The 23071-nt window shown below is 40.0% G+C and overlaps 1 protein-coding gene across 2 annotated transcripts in view; it reads right to left on the bottom strand.

Moving 5' to 3' along the window:
• CRACD (capping protein inhibiting regulator of actin dynamics) overlaps positions 1 to 2736 on the bottom strand; it is a 134317-nt gene extending 131581 nt beyond the window's left edge. The window contains exon 1 of one of the 2 annotated variants that reach the window (XM_040238253.1): positions 2433 to 2736. The gene's annotated coding sequence lies outside the window, so the exon portion shown is untranslated. The remainder of the gene's footprint in view (positions 1 to 2432) is intronic. The other variant, XM_040238256.1, reaches the window with a different exon arrangement.
• Positions 2737 to 23071: the final 20335 nt, after the last annotated feature.

Here is a 23071-nt window from a genome sequence, read left to right as displayed (position 1 = left end):
AGGACCACACGTGTGTATGTGTGTGATTCCTGCCCTCGACCTGTGCAGTGCTCTGCACTTCCATCCTTACGTCACTGTCACAGCCTGGTAAAACTGCACTGATAAAAGCACTGATATGTCCATGATAAAAATAGCACTGACCAGGCTCTTCTGCTTACTGGCTCTGACCTTGGCCAGTCATTTAAGCTTTCTGAGCCTGTTTCTCTACATGCAAGATGAGAATAATAATGACTATTACATATTATTTAAGGTGCTATTATGGTTGAATGTGTCCCCCCAAAGGATGTATTGAATTCCTAACCCCCAGTACCTCAGAATGTGAACTTATTTGGAAATAGGGTGACTGTTGATGTCATAGTTAAGATGGTATCATACTAGAGCAGTACCCAGTCTTTTTGGCACTAGGGACTGGTTTCGTAAAAGACAATTTTTCCATGAACCATGGCGGGTGGGGAGGATGGTTTCAGGATTGATTCAAGCACATTACTTTTATTGTGTACTTTATTTCTAGTATTATTATCATATCAGCTCTACCTCAGATTATCAGGCATTGGATCCCAGAGGTTGTGGACTCCTGGGTTAGACTCAATGTAATATGTCTGGATTCCTTAAAAAGAAAGGACCACCAAGGGAAGATACAAACATTTAGGGAGTTATGTCATATGACTACAGAGGCAGAGAGTGGAGTGATGCAGTTCAGGCCAAGGTACGCCAGCCAATGACTGCCACCACCATGACACCCTCCCATCCCATGGGAGGGAGCATGACCCTACCTTCATCTGGGACTTTCGCAGAACTGCAAGACAATAAATTTCTGTTGTTTTAAGCCACCCAGTTTGTGGTCTTTTGTTATAGCAACAATCAGAAACTAATACAGTGGTGGAGGTATAGTTTACTTATTTTCTATGTGTGTATTTTAATTGCAGAGGAAAGACACTTAGAATAAACCAGAGAGACAAGAAGAAGACAAGGTAACTTTACTTAAACCAAGGAAATGACATTATTTCCTCTAGAGCTGACATTGCTACTCTCTCTCCCACCCACTCTACTCTAGCTCATAGGCCTCCTGGCTGTGTCTGGGACATCACCATGTTCCCTTGTTAGGAGCTTTGTATTAGCTCCTTCTCCACTTGGAACACACCAGGGCTAACCCCAGAATTCCTGTCTTTCCTCAATAAGGCAGACCCTGCCACCTCACTTAACCCTGAAATCTATCTTCCCACCCACCCAGCATATTTCCACTTCCCCTTACCTGGCTCTGCTTTTTATTTTTTCCATATTCTTACTGGCTTCTAATAGCCTGATTACTCTTAATTTATTTCTCTATTGTGTACATTATTTATTATTTGTTTCTCTCCATGCTAGAATAGGCTCCATGAGGGCGGGATCTTCACATGTTTCATTCACGATGAGAATTAGCATCTAGAATAGTACCTAATTCATAAGAGGTGCTCAACAAAGATTTTGTTAATCCATTATTTATTTTTAATTAGGCAGTTTATCATTATAGAAACTGTACATGTCATCAAAAACATTAGAAAAAAATAAGAACTTCAAGTTCCTTCCATCCGATATCTTCCCAATCATGATAAAACAAAATAGTTTTTATCTGCTTTTTAAGCGATTCCCTAAGGAATCCTGTCTCTTAAGAAAAAATGTCACGGTAGGTATAACACTCACTTTCCAAGGCTTGGTGTGTGCATTAAACAACACTGAATATAATGCTTATTGTAACAAATAATACAGGTAGTTATTTTCTCATCTTTGATCTTGTCTTTAACTTCCACCCTTTCCTCCAAGTTTTAAAAAGTAGGTGACAGATACCTGCAGTTGAAAGAACAGTATGGAAGACACTAATAGATAGAGAAATATACCATGTTCATGGATTGGAAGAATCAAGATAGTGAAAATGAGTATACTATCCAAAGCAATCTACAGATTCAATGCAATCCCTATCAAGCTACCAGCGGTATTTTTCAGAGCTAGAACAAATAATTTCACAATTTGTATGGAAATACAAAAAACCAAGCTCAACAGACCAAATGCACCATGAGACACACGGCTGCTAACTTATTCCATAGAATTTTATAACAGCAGCAAATAATAGTAATTAACAATAAACAATAACAGTTTTATTTTTATGTTATACTCTCCCATTGGCAAAGCATTTTCATATGAAATTTTTTTCTTACAGATAAAAGAACTTGAGCTCTGAGAATTTAAATGACTTGTCCAAATTTACACAGATGGTGAGTAAAAGAACTGAGAATTAAATCTAGAATTAGAAGACCATCAGTGACAAGGATCTTTTAACTTGATATTTAGTGAAATGCATACAATCCATGTCAAGTCCCACTCACAATAAAAGAAATATTCTTTAGTATTTTCTTTGTGAGCTACTTCTTTTCCCATCCTCTAAACAAATGACTTACCTCTCAGAATAGCTGTACGTCCTTTCCTTGTAGATAGCTCTTCTCCAAAATTTTCTTCTTGTAAAAAGAAGAATTTATCCTCAGTAGTAAGTGTGCCCCAAAATAGGGTACATTGTTGAGAAAGAGTGGGAATCACTGCTCTTGTGAACTGTTGAAAAAAAAAAAAAAGAGCTTTATATCTTCAGTTCTCTCTGAAGACATCTTTAAAATGAATCTCTTTTCCATTCCCTGGCAGAAGTCATTACAAAAGAGGTTTTTTTATTGCTTGTTTTTTTCCTTGAGGTTTCCAATTAGGTTTAGTGATATTAAATTTGCATTCTTTAGCCTAAATTTATTCTAGGGCCTTAAAAGCACTTATTATAAACTGTTTCCACTTTCAAAGAGGCTGAAAGGATCATGTTCATGAATATTGAGGCTCCCATCCTTCTTATACACAGAATTCTCATGTTTATTTTTCATGGTAATTCAGCTAAAATTGAAGGAGCTAGAAGACACAAATTCAGTCTCGTGAAGGCAGTAATCATTAGACTATTTCCTTCCCTAGAAATAATGAGGGCACCTTTTTATTCAAGTACCAACTTCAGGGTTAACTAGGTTAATGGGCTCCCTGTGGGTAGGGCACACACAATCCCTTTAAATACACTGGAAAGGAAATGACTTAATGACTGGAGATGTTAACTGGAAAGGAGGTGGGAAATGTCCAGGAACAACTCCAGATTCATATATGCCTTTTACAAACCCCAGGAAAAGAAGACAACATTCTGGGGCAATGACACAGAAAGAAATCACTTCAATTCTCAGGATGACAATGGCCATTGGGAGGAGTTCACAGTGTGGGCTTAGAGAAGGACTCCCAGTTATGGCCAGGAAGGAAAGCTTGTATCAGACCAACTTTCACTGAAACAGCTAGAAAATCTAGACAGAATTATTTTTAAAGGCTATTGGAAGGTACTGGAGTACTACCAAGGCAGACAGGATATGAGAGGCCAAGAACTTAGGGAGAAGGGAAATAAAAATGAGGGAAGTCATAGTACTACTTTTCCTCTCAAGAAATCTACTGATTTTTTTTTTTACTTATTTATTTATTTTACTTATTATTTTGTGCTGGGTCTTCATTGCTGGCTATTTCTCTAGTTGCAGTGAGCAAGGGATACTCCTGTTCTCCAGGCTCTAGAGCATGTAGACGTCAGTAGCTGCAGCACATGGGCTCAACAGTTGAGGCTCCTGGGCTCTAGAGCACAGGCTCAATAGTTGTGGCACATGAGCTTAGCTGCCCTGGAGCATGTGGGATATTCCTGGATCAGGGATCAAACCTGTGTCTTCTGCATTGGCTGGAGGATTCTTTACCACTGAGCCACCAGGGAAGCCCCTGAAATCTACTGATCTTTAAGAGGTAGAGGACAAAACTGCTGAGAAGCCAAGCAGCTGCTTATAGACAACATGAAGTGAGAAGACCTTTTAATGGGCTGACAAGGCTGAGGAGAACCCAAAGTAAAGGGAAGTCCCGAGAAGCAAGCTCCACATTCTGTTTCTCTAAGCATTTGCGCATTGATAGACAATGTAAACCAAGCAGAAAACAGCAGCTAAGAGGCTGCGGAGTTAAACAGCACATTTGATAGTTCGATGATGCTGGAGGAATGAAAAGTAGAGTTCAGGGCCCACTGATAAAGGAGAAGCCCAGGTAAATATCCCATGCTTTCAGTTAGGATGCCTTAAAGGGCTATATCCTCGGAGAGGGCAATAGCACCCCCCTCCAGTGCTCTTGCCTGGAGAATCCCATGGACAGAGGAGCCTGTGGGCTGCCATCTATGGGGTCGCACAGAGTCGGACACGACCGAAGTAATGCAGCAGCAGCAGCAGCAGCAGCAGCAGCAGCACCAGCAGCAAAAGGCTACATCCTAGAATGAAGGCCTTAAAAATACAATTGAAGCCTTCAATCAGTTCACTCCCTCATTAGATTAAAGAGGTCTGTGTTACTCCAACTGCCTATCAGAAGCAAATGTAAGCCTCTTGAGAAAGATACCATCATCCATAGTATCTATGACTTTTTATACATGTGTATACTTAGTCACTCAGTCATGTCTGACTCTTTGCGACCCTAAGGACTCTTTGCAACCCCATGGACTGTAGCCTGCCAGGCTCCTCTGTCCATGGAATTCTCCAGGCAAGAATACTGGAGTGGATTGCCATTTCCTCCTCGAGGGGATCTTCCCCATCCAGGGATCGAACCAGAGTCTCCTGTATCTTCTGCATTGCAGGTGGATTCTTTACCCACAGAGCCATTATGTATCAGGGAAGCTTATACATAAAGTCCTACATTCATTCAACAATTACTAGGCAACAATTTCTCTTTCAAGAAAAAAAGAGACAGTGAAAACTGCACTCAACAACTGTGATTACATAGTGCTTAAAGAACACAAATTAACGTTTATGGAAATTAACCACATGTGGATCACAAAAGTTGCAAGAAATTTCAACAAATGGAAATGATAGAGTACTTTTCTGAACCTATTATTTTGAAGTAAAATAGATTCACAGGAAATTACAAAAATAATATCATTTTTTAAGTTAAAGTAAAATTTACATTCAGTAAAACACTGGTTTTAAGTGTATAGTTTGATACATTTTGATAAAGAAATACAATTGTGCAATAACCAACAAAATAAAAATACAGAAACTTTCCATCATTCCAGAAAGTTCCCTCAGGTGCCTTTTAATCAATCTCCATATCCCAAAGGCAAGCACTGTTCCCATTGCTATTACCAGAGATTAGTTTTGCCTGTTTTAGAGCTTTTTAAAAAAATGGGCTCATATAGTATGAGAGTTAGTCAGTCAGTTCAGTCACTTAGTCGTGTCCGACTCTTTGCGACTCCATGAATTGCAGCACGCCAGGCCTCCCTGTCCATCACCAACTTCCAGAGTTCACCCAAACTCATGTCCATTGAGTCGGTGATGCCATCCAACCATCTCATTCTCTGTTCTCCCCTTTTCCTCCTACCCTCAATCTTTCCCACCATCAGGATCTTTTCCAATGAGTCAGCTCTTTGCATCAGGTGGCCAAAGTATTGGAGTTTCAGGTTCAACATCAGTCCTTCCAATGAACACCCAGGACTGATCTCCTTTAGGATGGACTGGCTGAATCTCCTTGCAGTCCAAGGGACTCTCAGGAGTCTTCTCCAACACTACAGTTCAAAAGCATCAATTCTTGGGCGCTCAGCTTTCTTTATAGTCCAACTCTCACATCCATACATGACTACTGGAAAAACCATAGCCTTGACTAGATGAACCTTTGTTGACAAAGTGATGTCTCTGCTTTTTAACATGCTGTCTAGGTTGGTCATAACTTTCCTTCCAAGGAGTAAGCATCTTTTAATTTCATGGCTGCAATCACCATCTGCAGTGATTTTGGAGCCCCCAAAATAAAGTCAGCCACTGTTTCCACTGTTTCCCCATCTATTTCCCATGAAGTGATGGAACCAGATGCCATGATCTTAATTTTCTGAATGTTCAGCTTTAAGCCAACTTCTTCACTCTCCCCTTTCACTTTCATCAAGAGGCTCTTTAGTTCTTCTTCACTTTCTGCCATAAGGGTGGTGTCATCTGCATATCTGAGATTATTGATATTTTTCCTGGCAACCTTGATTCCAGCTTGTGTTTCTTCCAGCCCAGCATTTCTCATGATGTACTCTGCATATAAGTTAAATAAGCAGGGTGACAATATACAGCCTTGATGTACTTCTTTTCCTATTTGGAACCAGTCTGTTGTTCCATGTCCAGTTCTAGTCGCTTCCTGACCTGCATACAGGTTTCTCAAGAGGCAGGTCAGATGGTCTGGTATTCCCATCTCTTTCAGAATTTTCCACAGTTTATTGTGATCCACACAGTCAAAGGCTTTAGCATAGTCAATAAAGCAAAAAAGATGTCCTTTTCATTATAGGGAACTGGAATACAAAGTAGAAAGTCAAGAAACACCTGGAGTAACAGGCAAATTTGGCCTTGGAGTACAGAATGAAGCAGGGCAAAGGTAAATAGAGTTTTGCCAAGAGAACGCACTTGTCAGAGCAAACACCCTCTTCCAAAACACAAGAGAAGACTACACATGGACATCACCAGATGGCCAACACCAAAATCAGATTGATTATATTCCTTGCAGCCAAAGACAGAGCTCTCTACAGTCAGCAAAAACAAGACCAGGAGCCAACTGTGGCTCAGATCATGAACTCCTTATTGGCAAATTCAGACTTAAATGGAAGAAAGCGGGGAAAACCACTAGACCATTCAAGTATGACCTAAATCAATCCTTTATGATTATACAGTGGAAGTGAGAAATAGATTTAAGGGACTAGATCTGATAGACAGAGTGCCTGATGAATTATGGACGGAGGTTGTGACATTGTACAGGAGACAGGGATCAAGACCACCCACAAGAAAAACAAATGCAAAAAGGCAAAATGGCTGTCTGAGGAGGCCTTACAAATAGCTGTGAAAAGAAGAGAAACGAAAAGCAAAGGAGAAAAGGAAAGATATAAGCATCTGAATGCAGAGTTTCAAAGAATAACAAGGAGAGATAAGAAAGCCTTCTTCAGTGATCAATGCAAAGAAATAGAGGAAAACAATAGAATGGGAAAGACTAGAGATCTCTTCAAGAAAATTAGAGATACCAAGGGAACATTTCATGCAAAGATGGGCACAATAAAGGACAGAAACGGCATGGACCTAACAGAAGCAGGAGATATTAAGAAGAGGTGGCAAGAATACACGCAAGAACTGTACAAAAAAGATCTTCACGACCCGGATAATCACAATGGTGTGATCACTCACCTAGAGCCAGACATCATGAAATGTGAAGTCAAGTGGGCCTTAGGAAGCATCACTATGAACAAAGCTAGTGGAGGTGATGGAATTCCAGTAGAGCTCTTTCAAATCATGAAAGATGACGCTGTGAAAGTGCTGTACTCAGTATGTTAGCAAATTTGGAAAACTCAGCAGTGGCCACAGGACTGGAAAAGGTCAGTTTTCATTTCAATCCCAAAGAAGGGCAATGCCAAAGAATACTCAAACTACCGCACAATTATACTCATCTCACATGCTAGTAAAGTAATGCTCAAAATTCTCTACCCAGGCTTCAGCAATACGTGAACCGTGAACTTCCAGATGTTCAAGCTGATTTCAGAAAAGGCTGAGGAACCAGAGATCAAATTGGCATCATCCGCTGGATCATCAAAAAAGCAAGAGAGTTCCAGAAAAACATATAGTATGTACTGGCTTTATTTACTCAGCATAATGTCTTGAGATTCATCTACACTGTTGAGTGTATCAATAGTTCACCCTTCTTTATTGCTAAGCAATAAGTCCACTGTATGAAAATATCATAACTTTTTAATATATTCCCTCATAAATGGGTACTTGGCTGTTTTCATTCTGGGGCTACTATGACTAAAGCTATTATATTCTTATATGTCTCTTTATGAATAAGTATTTTTATTCCTGTTGGGTAAATACCTAGGAGTGGACATGCTAGGTTATAGAATTGATGAATGTAACCTTATAAGAAACTGCCAAACATTTCCCCCAAATAGCTGTATCATTTTATACTCCCAGTAACACTTGAGAGTTCCAATTTACACAGAGTCATCAACATTTGGTGTTGGCAGACTATTAGTTTGTGCCATTCCAGTGTGAGGTTGTGATATGCACTCCTTTGGTGGCTAATCATAGCTGTTTGCATATCTTTCTGCACAGTGTCTGTTCAAGTCTTTAGTCCATTATTTTCAAATTGTGATTTTTAAAAATTACTTATAGGAGTTCATTTTGTATTGATGCCAGTCTTTTTTCAGACATATGTATTGTTTATATTTTCTCTGAGCCTGTGGTTTCCCTTTTCAATTTCTAACAGTCTTTTGATGAGCACAAGTTTTTAATGCTAATAAATCCTAATTTATCATTTGTTTCTTTACATTAGTGCTTTCGGCATCCTTTAAGAAATCTTTCCCTGCTTCAAAGTCTAGAAGATATTCACCTACTTTTTTTTCCAAGAAGTTTTACAGTTTTAGCTTTATGTTTATGCCTATGACCTATCTCAAAATAATTTTATTTGTGATCTAAGGAAGGAGTATGTGGTTCCTTTTCCCCCAACTTATTCCCACAACATTTGTTGAAAAGACTTTCCTTTTCTCATTAAACTGTCATAAAACATTCCCTGAAGATTAATTGACATATATTAAAGTGAAAGTAGTAGTTACTCAGTCATGTCCGACTCTTTGTGACACCGTGGAGTGGATCCCACCAGGCTCCTTTGTCCATGGAATTCTCCAGGCAAGAATACTGGTGTGGGTTGCCATGCTCTTCTCCAGGGGATCAAACCCAGGTCCCCCCATTGCAGGCAGATTCTTTACCATTTGAACTACCCAGGAAGCCTGACATATATTACAGCGTGTTTTCAATGTTTCATGTTTTCTTTAGTCAATCCTAAAGGAAATAAATTCTGAATATTCATTGGAAGGACCGATGCTGAAGCTGAAGCTCCAATACTTGGGCTACCTGATGCAAAGAGCTGACTCTAGAAAAGACCCTGATGCTGGGAAAGATTGAAGGAAGGAGGAGAAGGGGACAACAGAGGAAGAGATGGTGGATGGCATCACCGACTCAATGGACATGAGTTTTAGCAAGCTCCATGAGATGGTGACACACAGGGAAGCCTGGCGTGCTGCAGTCCATGGGGTTGCAAAGAGTTGGACGTGACTGAACTACTGAACGACAACAGCATGTTTTCAATTAAGCTAGAAATCAACACAAAAATGTTAACCAGAGAATTCTCAAATGTTTGAAAATGAAGCAGTACACATCTAAATAGCACAGGTCAAAGAAGAAATCACAAGAATAATTAGAAAAAATTTAACTAAAGTAACAAAAAATGATGACAAATAAAAACTAGTGAAGTGAAGCTAAGCTATATTTTAAAAGAAGGTTAGAAAACAACCATTTATATATCCATATCAAAGAATTAGAAAAAGAACAAAGAAATAAATCCAAGGAAAGAAAGAGGAAATAAACAGTAAGAAAAAAAATTAACGAACTAGACAGAAAACAATTAAGAGTAGAGAAAAATCAACAAAGGCAAAAAAGTTGGTTCTTTGAAAAAGATTAGTAATACTAAACCTTCAGCTGGTCCTCAAAAAGCAGAGTCAAAGCCTTTCACCCCCACCCTATGACCTAAAAAATCTTCTCCCTACCACACTGATTTCACACAGATTCAGTCTTATTTCCCTATTGTTGGTCCCAAAGTTACAGGGTCTATTTTGCCTGTAAGACTTCTGTGTTCATTCCCTACAGAGGAACAAATAGAGAAAAACAGAAATAAACACAAGGAGGTTCCAGAATTTCTAAGATGAGCTCTCTGTCAGCAACTCTGTGAAGTTAAAACAACGGTGTCCTAAAGAAACCTCAGCTTCGGAGATGTGAAACCGTCAATACGAGTATTTGAAATACTGCTTTACATCCATGATCATTAAGAATGAACTTCATTCTAAGTGCCTTAAAAAAGCAATGAACAATAATATAAAGCCAGTGTGATTAGCAAGACATTATACAATTAAATCTATCAAATGTGAATACAAATCTATTTTCCCCTGATACTAACGACTTATGATACTCAATATAATGTTAGTACTAATTATGTTCAAACAAAAGATAAGTCACACATCATCTGTGAAATATTTGTTCTCCCTCCCTCTGTATAAAATGATTTTATAAATGATACACAAAAATAAACCAACAGTATTAATAACTTTCTGATAATTAAATAATGCACAGATGAAAAACTGGCAATAAATCAAATTCATTTCTTAGTCAATAGTTAAAATGTTGGTGAAAATTTGAGGAAATATTTAAAAATTACTTGAGATGCAAAATGGATCATACTATTGATGAAAATACAGAAAATACTGTCTCAATAATGATATCTATAAAGAACTACTTTTTGGTGAGCCACTAAAGAAAGAAAGACAGAAGAAATATACACACTAATTACAAATAGCTGTGAAAAGAAGAGAAGTGAAAAGCAAAGGAGAAAAGGAAAGATATAAGCATCTGAATGCAGAGTTTCAAAGAATAACAAGGAGAGATAAGAAAGCCTTCCTCAGTGATCAGTGCAAAGAAATAGAGGAAAACAATAGAATGGGAAAGACTAGAGATCTCTTCAAGAAAATCAGAGATACCAAGGGAACATTTCATGCAAAGATGGGCTCGATAAAGGACAGAAATGGTATGCACCTAACAGAAGCAGAAGATATTAAGAAGAGGTGGCAAGAATACACAGAAGAACTGTACAAAAAAGATCTTCATGACCCAGATAATCACAATAGTGTGATCACTCACCTAGAACCAGACATCCCGGAATGTGAAGTCAAGTGGGCCTTAGAAAGCATCACTATGAACAAAGCTGGTAGAGGTGATGGAATTTCAGCTGAGCTATTTCAAATCCTAAAAGATGATGCTGTGAAAGTGCTGCACTCAGTATGCCAGCAAATTTGGAAAACTCAGCAGTGGCCACAGGACTGGAAAAGGTCAGTTTTCATTCTAATCCCAAAGAAGGGCAATGCCAAAGAATGTTCAAACTACCGCACAGTCGTACTCATCTCACACGCTAGTAAAGTAATGCTCAAAATTCTCTAGCCAGGCTTCAGCAATACGTGAACCATGAACTTCCAGATGTTCAAGCTGGATTTAGAAAAGGCAGAGGAACCAGAGATCAAATTGCCAACATCCACTGGATCATGGAAAAAGCAAAAGAGTTCAGAAAAACATCTACTTCTGCTTTCTTGACTATGCCAAAGCCTTTGACTGTGTGGATCACAATAAACTGTGGAAAATTCTGAGAGAGATGGGAATACCAGACCACCTGATCTGCCTCTTGAAAAACCTGTACGCTGGTCAAGAAGCAACAGTTAGAACTGGACATGGAACAACAGACTGGTTCCAAATAGGAAAAGGAGTACGACAAGGCTGTATATTGTCACCCTGCTTATTTAACTTCTATGCAGAGTACAGCCCAGTACGCTGGGCTGGAAGAAGCACAAGCTGGAATCAAGACTGCCAGGAGAAATATCAATAACCTCAGATATGCAGATGACACCACCCTTTTGGCAGAAAGTGAAGAGGAACTTAAGAGCCTCTTGATGAAAGTGAAAGAGGAGAGTGAAAAAGTTGGCTTAAAGCTCAACATTCAGAAAATGAAGATCATGGCATCCGGTCCCATCACTTCATGGCAAATAGATGGGGAAACAGTGTCAGACTTTATTTTGGGGGGCTCCAAAATCACTGCAGATGGTGATTGCAGCCATGAAATTAAAAGACGCTTACTCCTTGGAAGGAAAGTTATGACCAACCTAGATAGCATATTCAAAAGCAGACACATTACTTTGCCAGCAAAGGTCCATCTAGTCAAGGCTATGGTTTTTCCAGTGGTTACATATGGATGTGAGAGTCGGACTGTGAAGAAAGCTGAGTGCCGAAGAATTGATGCTTTTGAACTGTGGTGTTGGAGAAGACTCTTGAGAGTCCCTTGGACTGCAAGGAGATCCCACCAGTCCATTCTAAAGGAGATCAGTCCTGGGTGTTCACTGGAAGGACTGATGCTAAAGCTGAAACTCCGATACTTTGGCCACCTCATGCTAAGAGCTGACTCATTGGAAAAGACCCTGATGCTGGGTGGGATTGGGGGCAGGAGGAGAAGGGGACAACAGAGGATGAGATGGCTGGATGGCATCACTGACTCAATGGACATGAGTTTGAGTGAACTCCGGGAGTTGGTGATGGACAGGGAGGCCTGGCGTGGTGAAATTCATGAGGTTGCAGAGTCAGACACGACTGAGCGACTGAACTGAACTGTATAATAAATGACTTATTTAATTAAAAACAACAACTGTTTTATGAAGAGCCTGTACAAATTGGTGGAGTAAAGAAAGGAGTCCAGGAAAAGATAACACCGGCTGTGAAAGGCATTCATTGCATCGTTCAGAGGCAAGCTATTACAGAAAAGAAATTGACTCCAGAAAAGCACCAAATGCTACAGAATGTCACTGGCATAGTTAATTTAGTAGAATCATTGTGAAATTTCGTCACAACATGGAACTGAGCATGAAAATCTTTTATACTACACAGTGGTTCCTTGGTTATTTCACACCACCACACCAAGACTTGTCAAATATCAATTTGACTTATACTTGTTCTTTTACAAGTAAACATGTGATCTAAAATATCCTGACTGCTCCAGTGAAAGCAACTGTCAACTGTTTGCTTCAAAAGATATGTTTTTGTTGAAAAAACAAAAAGACAACGTGCTTATTCTTTTTTTTTTTTTCCAAAAATTTTTCTAAACAGTGATCCAGGTTATAAGCTAGTTGTCATTTAATTTTCTGATACAGTTGAAGCTTTAATAATGAGTGGTAAATAATTACTTTTCAAGGAAACTGACTCTGAAAAGGATATTTTGAAAATGGGTGTTTGGAGAGTTTTCCATCCGGTGATTTTTGTTGTTAATGAAAATGATGGAAGTCATCACCTTTAGGAGTCACCGTTGAATCCTCTCTTTCTCACACCTCCCACAGTTGTTTCAAACCTAATTTTCCTCTTCTGACAACTAACTGGTAACACTTTTAAAATACATCAAGACCACAACCACTCTTATCAGCTATGATGCTCCCAGGCTAGTCCTGACTACTATCATCTCACTCCTAGATTACAGCAGCAGCTTCCTGTTGACCTGCCTGTATATACTTCCCCAGTTCCTTCACTACACCACCGCCCCCAGCAGCCAGAGTCACCCTCACTCTTCTGCTCAAAACCGTCTGATGGTTTCTCACATGTCTCTGCCTAAAAGCCAAATTCCGTACAATGCTCTACAAACTCCCTATATTATTGGACCATTACACCCACCTCCAGCCTCGATGGACCTATGCCTCAAAGAGGCCAGGCACACGTGACCTCAGGTTTTGCACTGGCTGCTCCCTTTGCCTGGAATATTTCCCCAGATATCCTCCCTTACCTTCTTCAGATTTCTACTGAAATATCACTTTCCCATGTGGCCTTCCCTGGTCCCCATCTAAAACAGTAAATATTCCCAACACTCCACATTCCCTTTCATTGCTTTGCTTTTTCTTTAACGTTTATCATCATCTAACAAATTTTAATTACACGTGCTTATCTGTTATTGTCCATCTCCCTTTCTCACTGAATGAGGGGAGGAATTCTGTCTGTTTTGTGTTCAGTGTTCTAGCTCCAAGGTCTGTAACAATGCCTAGCAACAATACTTGAATATGTGAATACCTAATGTGGAAAGAATAAAGAGTTTATAGAAATCTTCATATCTGCACACTTTAAAAACCTGGAAACAGCACTTTCTAAGTCTTCTGAATGAATTTTAATGAATTTTGAACTCTTAGAAATATAAAAATGTAATATGCTTTATAAGGATAATTGAGTGGGAAAAATAACAATTACTAGTGAACTGAAACAAAAACTTTGGCATTGTTGGTGAATGCAATTGAAAAAATATGTATTTTGATTTACTAAGTGCAGCCAATGATGTCATTCTTCTATTTGGATCAATTCCTCTTTATGAATTACCTTGTTTGGCTACTAAAACTCAATTATCAAAATAAAGTGAACTTACAACCACACCATTAAATGTATCACACAGTGTTACATCAAAACAAAGCAAAAAATGATATATATTCAATTACTGTGCTCTCACAAAGCAAAGGGAATTTATCTGAAATGGTAATCAATAAAACATCTACTTCTGCTTCACTGACTACATGAAAGCCTATGACTGTATGGATCACAACAAACTGTGGAAAATTCTTCAAAAGATAGGAATACTAGACCACCTTACCTGCCTTTGAGAAACCTGTATGCAGGTCAAGAAGCAATATTTAGAATCAGACACAACGGACTGGTTCAAAACTGGGAAAAGAGTAGGTCAAGGGTGTATATTGTCACCTTGCTTATTTAACTTATATGCAGAGTACATCATGTGAAATGCCAGGCTGCATAAAGTACAAGCTGAAATCAAGATTGCTGGGGAAAATACCAATAATCTCAAATATGCAGATGATCCCACCCTCATGGTAGAAAGCAAAGAGGAACTAAAGAGCCTCTTGATAAGGGTGAAAGAGGAGAGTGAAAAATCTGGCTTGAAACTCAACATTCAAAAACTAAGACCACAGTATCTGGTCCTAGCACTTCACAGCAAATAGATGGGGAAAAGTGGAAACAGTGATAGGTTTATTTTCCTGGGCTCCAAAAATCACTGTGGATGCTAACTGCAGTCATAAAGTTAGAAGACATTTTCTCCTTCAAAGGAAAGCTGTGACAAACCTAGACAGTGTATTAAAAAGCAGAGACATTACTTTGCCAACAAGGTCCATATAGTCAAAGCTATGGTTTTTCCAGTAGTCAGGTACAGATGTGAGAGTTGGGTCATAAACAAGGTTAAGCACCAAAGAACTGATGCTTTCAAACTATGATGTTGGAGAAGACTCTTGAGAGTCCCTTGGACTGCAAGGAGATCAAACCAGTCAATCCTGAAGGAAATCAACCCTGAATATTCATTGGATGGATTGATGGTGAAGCTGAAGCTCCAATACTTTGGCCACCTCATGCGAAGAGTTGACTCATTGGAAAAGACCCTGATGCTGGGTGGGATTGGGGGCAGGAGGAGAAGGGGACAACAGAGGATGAGATGGCTGGATGGCATCACCGACTCAATGGACATGACTTTGGGTGAACTCTGGGAGTTGGTAATGGAAAGGGAGGCCTGGCGTGCTGCAGTTCATGGGTTGCAAGGAGTTGGACATGACTGAGTGACTGAACTGAACTGAACTGAATGCTTTCCTAAAGTATCCTGGAAGTCAGTCTGCCCAACACGATTATCACAAAAGGACAGAAACAAAGTATCCAGAATCTTTGCTTTCAAAATTAGCAGGACATCAAGAGGCTGTAAGTAAATGGTTCACAGTATTTAATGTTCTAAAATAAATTCAAATAAAAAGAAAATAAATTCTAATAAATTCAAATACTTATCCCTTTCTTTAAATTTTGGTTCAAGTTTGCTACAACAAGACTAAAAAACAAACACATCTTTCTCAGTCATACTCTAAAAGCAAACATACATACAAACACACACACACCAGTCAACTTGCAAAGCCGTTTTCTGGGCAACAGGGATCAAGAATAATTATTAATATCGATTTCCCCAAGAAAACAGTGAAAGTAGAGGATAGCAGCAAAAAAGGCAGTCCTTAAAAATTTTTGCTTTCTCTTAACTTTTTATCCTTCTGTTAGTGATAACTGAGAGCTAGGTTTAAATAATCACTGAGCAGTACTGTCTAGAAGGCCTCTCATAACACACCAAATGCTGAAATGAGCTCATCCTCTCTCTTAAAGAATCCCCCCTCCTTCCAGCGCTCAAGGATCCAAGCGTTGACCAGCAAAGGCAACCCCTGCTCCTCATTCCTTTGAAGACTCACTCCAGCCATATGATGTTTATCATTTTCATTGAGTCATTTGAGATGGCATTTACTATACAACATTAACCCAATATTACGAGTGAAATGTTGCTCATTCTAAAGGAGGCACTCACTTTATGTATAGCTGCTTCTCAGAGTAGGTGTTTTCTATAAACTTAACATGGACACTGAATTAATGAACACTAAACCACTGCTCCTAGTGGAAATATAGGATTAGGTTCCTGACAGCCCTGTTCATAACATGTTCAGCAATCAATACATGTGTATCATTTTAGGTGGGTTTCTGTTTAAAGATACCCTATTTAGTATATATTGATTCATTAATATTAAACTCAGGCCAACAGCCTACAACTCATGACTGAATTAAGTTTACCTAACTCCATTGGCCACCTCATGCGAAGAGTTGACTCACTGGAAAAGACTTTGATGCTGGGAGGGATTGGGGGCAGGAGGAGAAGGGGACGACAGAGGATGAGATGGCTGGATGGCATCACTGACTTGACGGACGTGAATCTGAGTGAACTCCGAGAGTTGGTGATGGACAGGGAGGCCTGGCGTGCTGCGATTCACGGGGTCGCAAAGAGTCGGACACGACTGAGCGACTGAACAGAACTGAACACACACATTTCTCCATAAAGCACATTACAGTCTTCCTGCATTTCAGTAATACTAAACATAGCACATTGGCATCATGCTGGGTTAAGTAGCAAAATCACCTCCACCACCAACAAAAACCCCACAAATATGAGAAAACACAGCAATAAACAGACTGCGAAAAGGACACTTGTTTACACGAGAGCAGGAACAATAAGGCCGAACCCTGCCTTGTTTGACCTTGGCTGGGAATGTGTATGTTGGACAACTGAATTTTTTTTGCCCCTTTGTATATGTCTGCAAAGGATGACTAAAGTGTCACGAGTACTGATTTTAGGGTTATAAATAAATTTTAACTTGTAGTTCAGTTCAGTTCAGTCACTCAGTCATGTCTGACTCTTTGTGACCCCATGAATTGCAGCACGCCAGGCCTCCCTGTCCATCACCAACTCTTGGAGTTCACTCAGACTCACGTCCATCTAGTTGGTGATGTGATCCAGCCATCTTATCCTCTGTCATCCCCTTCTCTTCCTGCCACCAATCCCTCCCAGCATCAGACTTGTAGGCAAACTGTCAAATAGAGAATCCAAGAATAATGAGGACTGACTGCACGTATGGTTCCAAGTCTCATATCTGGTTTTCCTCTCTTAAATTTCTTCCCATTTAGACAAAACGGGTTTGGTGAAGCTCCAGGTAAATTTCATGATCCCCAAGCAAGGTTTTAACTGACTGGAACTAGTTTCATGGAAGCTCACTTACTGTGGAGATAGAAATTTACATCTTCTGGGGGGTTTTTTTGGCCATGGCATGCAAGATCTTTCCTGACCAGGAATCGAACCTATACCTGGTGCAGTGGAAGTGAGAAGTCTTAACCAGTGGACTGCCAGGTAAGTCCCTAAAACTCATGTTTCATCCCAAGTTGAAAACTTAGGTTTCAACCCTCAACCCACCTCTATTCACTTCCTTTCTCACATCCTCAGGGGGAACCTTGGAGAACCCATGAAATGTGACCAGTTTGCAAATTCCTACACCTGGGTGTTTTCAGCAATAACGAGGCCATGTATGTCTGATACCATACTCCAGGGACTGCCTGTGATCCTTCACTGGACCCAGAGTAGGTATCTCCAGGTAAACTCCTTTGAGCAAACTGAAAAGTGGAAATTTTCCTTCTTCTAGGCCATGCATAGAATGTTTCACAGCCCCTAACTGGCTGTGGGGTCTACCCCCAAAAAAACAAGTGCTAAGAATCACTTTCCTGCATTTCAAGCTCTCATCCAGCAGTCAATACGGCAGGGTGTCAGACCACAACTCCAGGATTCATTTACCTCCTCAAGTCATGATGATATGACCTGCCACTTGAGAGCAGACTGTAACAGAAACAGCAGCTAAATGAATATCTTGGAAGGTTTCTGCCCAGACTGGTAACTGTGCCGCTGGTCCTGGCCAGGTAGAATTAGGTTTGTCTGAGTGGCTTCAGCTTTGCAGGCAGATACAACACAGTCACCTGGGGCAGTGTCTTCTCAGCCCGTTATCAACAGCAACTGGCAATAAAAGCCATGACACCAGTTTTGGTGGCTCTCAGCAGACAGCAGGTCCTGAGTAGTGATACTATCCTCCTTTTCCTCCTGTAAGGCCCCCACCGTGACAGCAGGAGGCAGTAGGAATAATCTGAACTTCAGGCCAGGAGAGCCACAATCCAGTCTTCACTAGATGTGAAATTATATTGTGAAGTTCAAACAAAGGGTATCAGTGACCTCTTTCCCTTTCTACTCCATCTCCATGCAGTAGCAGGAGGAGAATAGAAATTCTGCTCCTTCATCTCTCGCCTTACCCAACAGAACTTCTGGGAATTCACAGGTACAAAAGCTACACGTAAGTAAAGCTGTGTGGTATAAAGAAGGACAATCTAAAGCCATCAGCACGTGAACACATTGTCACAGATGCTCTGTTCCAAAGAATCAGGCTCAAGGGTTGGAATCCACCCTTTTCCCCTCCCAGATCTTATAATTTTCTTGAATTCCTCTGCACAGAAAACAGGTGGCTAAACTACAAGTTTTGGTGACCTGTAAGGTTGCTGTTACTATTAACTTTAATTAATAGCCTTCCTTTCACTGTTAACTTCAGAGGCAAGTGATCTGTATCCTTTATTTATCTCAGCATTGTTTTCTTAACCCCCCAAAACCACTCCTGATCTCACCGTTCTACTCAAACTGCACAGTGACCCGAGTCCCAAACAAGTCTGTGCTCAATTCACACGCGTCTCAATACTCACCACCCTCCCATCCACAGCTGCTAGCATATGCTGCTGCCAACTGGACACCACTATTTGAATTTGTCTGTTTCTTTAGGCTCCTTGAAGACTGTCTTCCCGATTGCTTTTAATCCTCTACATACTCCTCCCCTTCCACTGATAAATCTTCAAAGCGAAGAAAATATTACACAGTTTTTCTAACACCTGTAATTCTACTTTTTCATTTCTGTCATTCTCCATGCCTGATTAGTTTTCTTTTTAAATCTTATTTGTTTCCTTCCCTGATGCCTCTTTAATCTGTTCTCCATTAATCCAGGCTGTCATCTACTCATGCCTGACTTGCTCAATATCCCATTATTGAGTCTCTCTCTGCTCTGCTCTAAACATTACTGTCAGATTAATTCAGGAAAATCTGCTTGCATTGTTACTCCCTTTCTATAAAACATGCAATGATTCCCTGTTATTTATTTCAGAATAAATTTCTAGCTGAGTTTGGCATTCAAGACCCCTCACCCCAAAACCTGTCCCCACTTAACCTATCCACTCCAGTTTCTATTACCTAACATCTACCATCCCCCATCACAAATTGCCTGCTCTGGACAAATCAATGTTCCTTCATCCCACAAACATCCAGGATGAGTCTCAACTCTAAGTCTCCCCTAGTTTCAATGAGCATCAGAGGAAAAACCCTTTGTTTTCCCTGGACTTCCATTTTACATTCCCTCTACCACTGTGACTCATGATCACCATTTCCAACGGAGCTAGAGCACGCATATACCCCCCAACAAGGAGCCACCCATCTGCAAGGCTAACTGGAGTCTACCACAAAGTATTAGTTCACGCAAACCAGAATGCATGTGATAGGGAGTGGCAAGCCAAGTGATGAAGTCGTCTGTGTCTGTAAAGCTGACGTCAGGAGCTTATTCTATTAGAAGGTAGAGGAGGAAGAAAGGGAAAAGGAAGGTGTTCTATTCTGCTACTTGGTGAAAATACAAACAGAATCTGAGCATCACACCCTGAATTTTTTTAATCTTTGCAGGAAAGTACCTCATCAAATAAATACCTCTACTGGTTGTTTGAAATACAGATGAGTAAACTAATCTATTTATTTATTTGAAGCTTCTAAAAGGTAACTGTTCAAAAGCACATCTTAGGGAATAAATTGCATCTCTCTGATATTTGGTTGGAGAATAAATGGCTATTTATTTCCTATATTCTTAAAGGAAATTTTAGGGTTCAGGCATGAGAGGATAGACTTAGTATGGGATCAAGAACTGGTTCGGAGAAGGCAATGGCAACCCACTCCAGTACTCTTGCCTGGAAAATCCCATGGATGGAGGAGCCTGGTGGGCTGCAGTCCATGGGGTCTCGACTGAGCAACTTCACTTTCACTTTTCACTTTCATGCATTGGAGAAGGAAATGGCAACCCACTCCAGTGTTCTTGCCTGGAGAATCCCAGGGATGGCAGAGCCTGGTGGGCTGCCATCTATGGGGTCGCACAGAGTTGGACACAACTGAAGCGACTTAGCAGCAGCAGCAGCAGCAAGAACTGGTTCACCTGTTCACCAGGTATCAAAGGTAGAGTTCTGCGAGAGATGGTCAACGATCCTTCTGAGACTATGTAGCACTGCTTAAGCTAATGCTAAGCAGCTGTGGTTCCTTATCAGATGACAAAAATGATTTAGACTTTCAACATAATTCTAAAACAGTAATCAAGTGTGTATCCTTCTTGAAGGCTCTCCAGAATTGCCAATTTTCCTATTTTACCTTCTTTCATCTTGTAAAGTACTTTTTGACTCAACTTGTTTCCTCTGATGAGATTTGAGAACACAGTAGAGAATCTTCCCTGATTTAGCTACAAAGAAACTTTCTCCAGTTAGTTTGCTCTCCAGCAACAAGAATAGACTTCCACTGATCCACCCACACTCCTGCCCTGATGAATCCCACCAGCTTCAGTAATGACTTTATTGCGGCATTAACTTAGGTAGTATTTAAGCCCCCAAAATATGATTTTATATACTGCTTTGTAAAATCAGTTTCTGTTCTATATGTTGGTTTTATATGTTGGCTTGTAAAAGCCCATTGTGGAAATGTTGATGGTCTTTTCTTATAAAAACCATATGATAAATTGGCGTTAGGCTCTCAGGCTGGTTCTTGTGATTAATTATCCACATCACTGCAGTAGTGTCAGAGGGATCTCAAGTTCTTCTGTGTTCCTAAATCCCCTTGATCTAAAGGAAGGTGAGTAAGGATGGTTCCAGCTTCTTCTATGTCTTTCCAAGAAATCTTTGTATTTATCACATGTATGTGTATGTCCTCAACTCTTTTCCTCTTACTTTCCCTTAACACAAAAATTAGATGTAACACACACTGCCTTACAAATTTCTATTTTCCCTTAACAACTGAGGCTATTGCATCAGTACCATGTAGACAGGTGTGTTTATTTTTAGTAGTTTATGGATACAATATGGCTTACTTACAAAATTAAAATAGTTTATAAAGGTATTAATAATAAATAAAATAAATTTGAAATTACACCACAAAACATAAATCAAGACATTAAAAAATTATCCACAATCCCACTAAGCTATGTTGGTTTAGTTCTTTTAAGATAGTGTTTTTAAAGTCTGGATGGATTGTTCATACCAGAATTACGTTGGTGCTTGGCAAATAGGCAGATATCTGGGTCCCATCCCATACTTGTTAGACTTTGGGAGCATGGGGCCTTAGCACTGTAAGATTTACAGTTTAAGCTTGAAAATTTGAAGACCTTTGCTCTGCCTTTAAAAAAGTTTTAACCTCTTGTCAAAGAGATTAAAATCTGCTAGAAAGTTTACAATCAATCGGAAAATAATCAGGCAAAGTTTCTGTTTGACAGTCCAGGGAGGCAAGAGAAATTCTTGAGGCAGTTGGAATGTCCGGACCCAGATGGCAGTTTTAATGTCTCCAAGATCAGTTCAGTTCACTTCAGTCACTCAGTAATGTCTGACTCTTTGCAACTCCATGGACTACAGCACGCCAGGCTTCCCTGTCCATCACCAACACTCGGAGCTTACTCAAACTCGTGTCCATTGATGTCATCCAACCATCTCCTCTCTATCGTCTCCTTCTCCTCTTGCCTTTAATCTTTCCCAGCATCAGGTCTTTTCTAAGGAGTCAGTTCTCTGCAGCAGGTGACCAAAGTATTGGAGTTTCAGCTTCAGCATCAGTCCTTCCAATGAATATTCACTGATTTCTTTTAGGATTGACTGGTTTGTTCTCCCTGCAGTCCAAGGGACTCTCAAGAGTCTTCTCCAACATCACAGTTTAAAGGCATCAATTCTTCAGCACTCATTTTTCTTTATAGTCCAATTCTCACATCTATACATGACCCCTGGAAAAACCATAGATTTGACTAGATGGACCTTTGTCAGCAAACTAATCTCTCTGCTTTTTAATATACTGTCTAGATTTGTCATAGCTTTTCTTCCAAGGAGCAAGTGTCTTTTAATTTCATGGCTGCAGTCACCATGTGCAGCGATTTTGAAGCCCAAGAAAAAGAAATCTGTCACTTTTTCCATTGTTTCCCCATCTATTTGCCATGAAGTGATCCAACTGGATGCCATGATCTTTGTTTTTTGAATGTTGAGTTTTAAGCCAGCTTTTCCACTCTCCTCTTTCATTTTCAACAAAAGGCTCTTCAGTTCCTCTTCGCTTTCTGCCATAAGGGTGGTATCATCTGCATATCTGAAGCTATTGATATTTCTCCCAGAAATCTTGATTCCAGCCTGTGCTTTATCCAATCCAGCATTTCATATGATGTACTCTGCATGGAAGTTAAATAAGCAGGGTGACAATATACAGCCTTGTCGTACTCCTTTCTCAATGTTGAACCAGTCCATTGTTCCATGTCCAGTTCTAACTGTTGCTTCTCAGGAGGCAGGTAAGGTGGTCTGGTATTCCCATCTCTTTAAGAATTCTCCACAGTTTGTTGTGATCCACACAGTCAAAGGCTTTGGCATAGTCAATAAAGCAGAAATTGATGTTTTTCCGGAATTCTCTTGCTTTTTCCATGATCCAACGGAAGTTGGCAATTTGATCTCTGTTCATCTGCCTTTTCTAAACCCAGCTTGAACATCTGGAAGAACATGGTTCATGTACTATTGAAGCCTGGCTTGGAGAATATTGAGCATTACTTTGCTAGTGTGTGAGATGAGTGCAATTGTGCGGTAGTTTGAACATTTTTTGCCATTGCCTTTCTTTGAGATTGGAATGAAAACTGACC

Source organism: Oryx dammah, unplaced genomic scaffold (genome assembly GCF_014754425.2).
Source record: "Oryx dammah isolate SB20612 unplaced genomic scaffold, SCBI_Odam_1.1 HiC_scaffold_3, whole genome shotgun sequence".
NCBI classification, from domain to species: domain Eukaryota; kingdom Metazoa; phylum Chordata; class Mammalia; order Artiodactyla; family Bovidae; genus Oryx; species Oryx dammah.
Note: the sequence above shows the minus strand (reverse complement) of the source record. Positions and strands in the feature narration are given on the sequence as shown.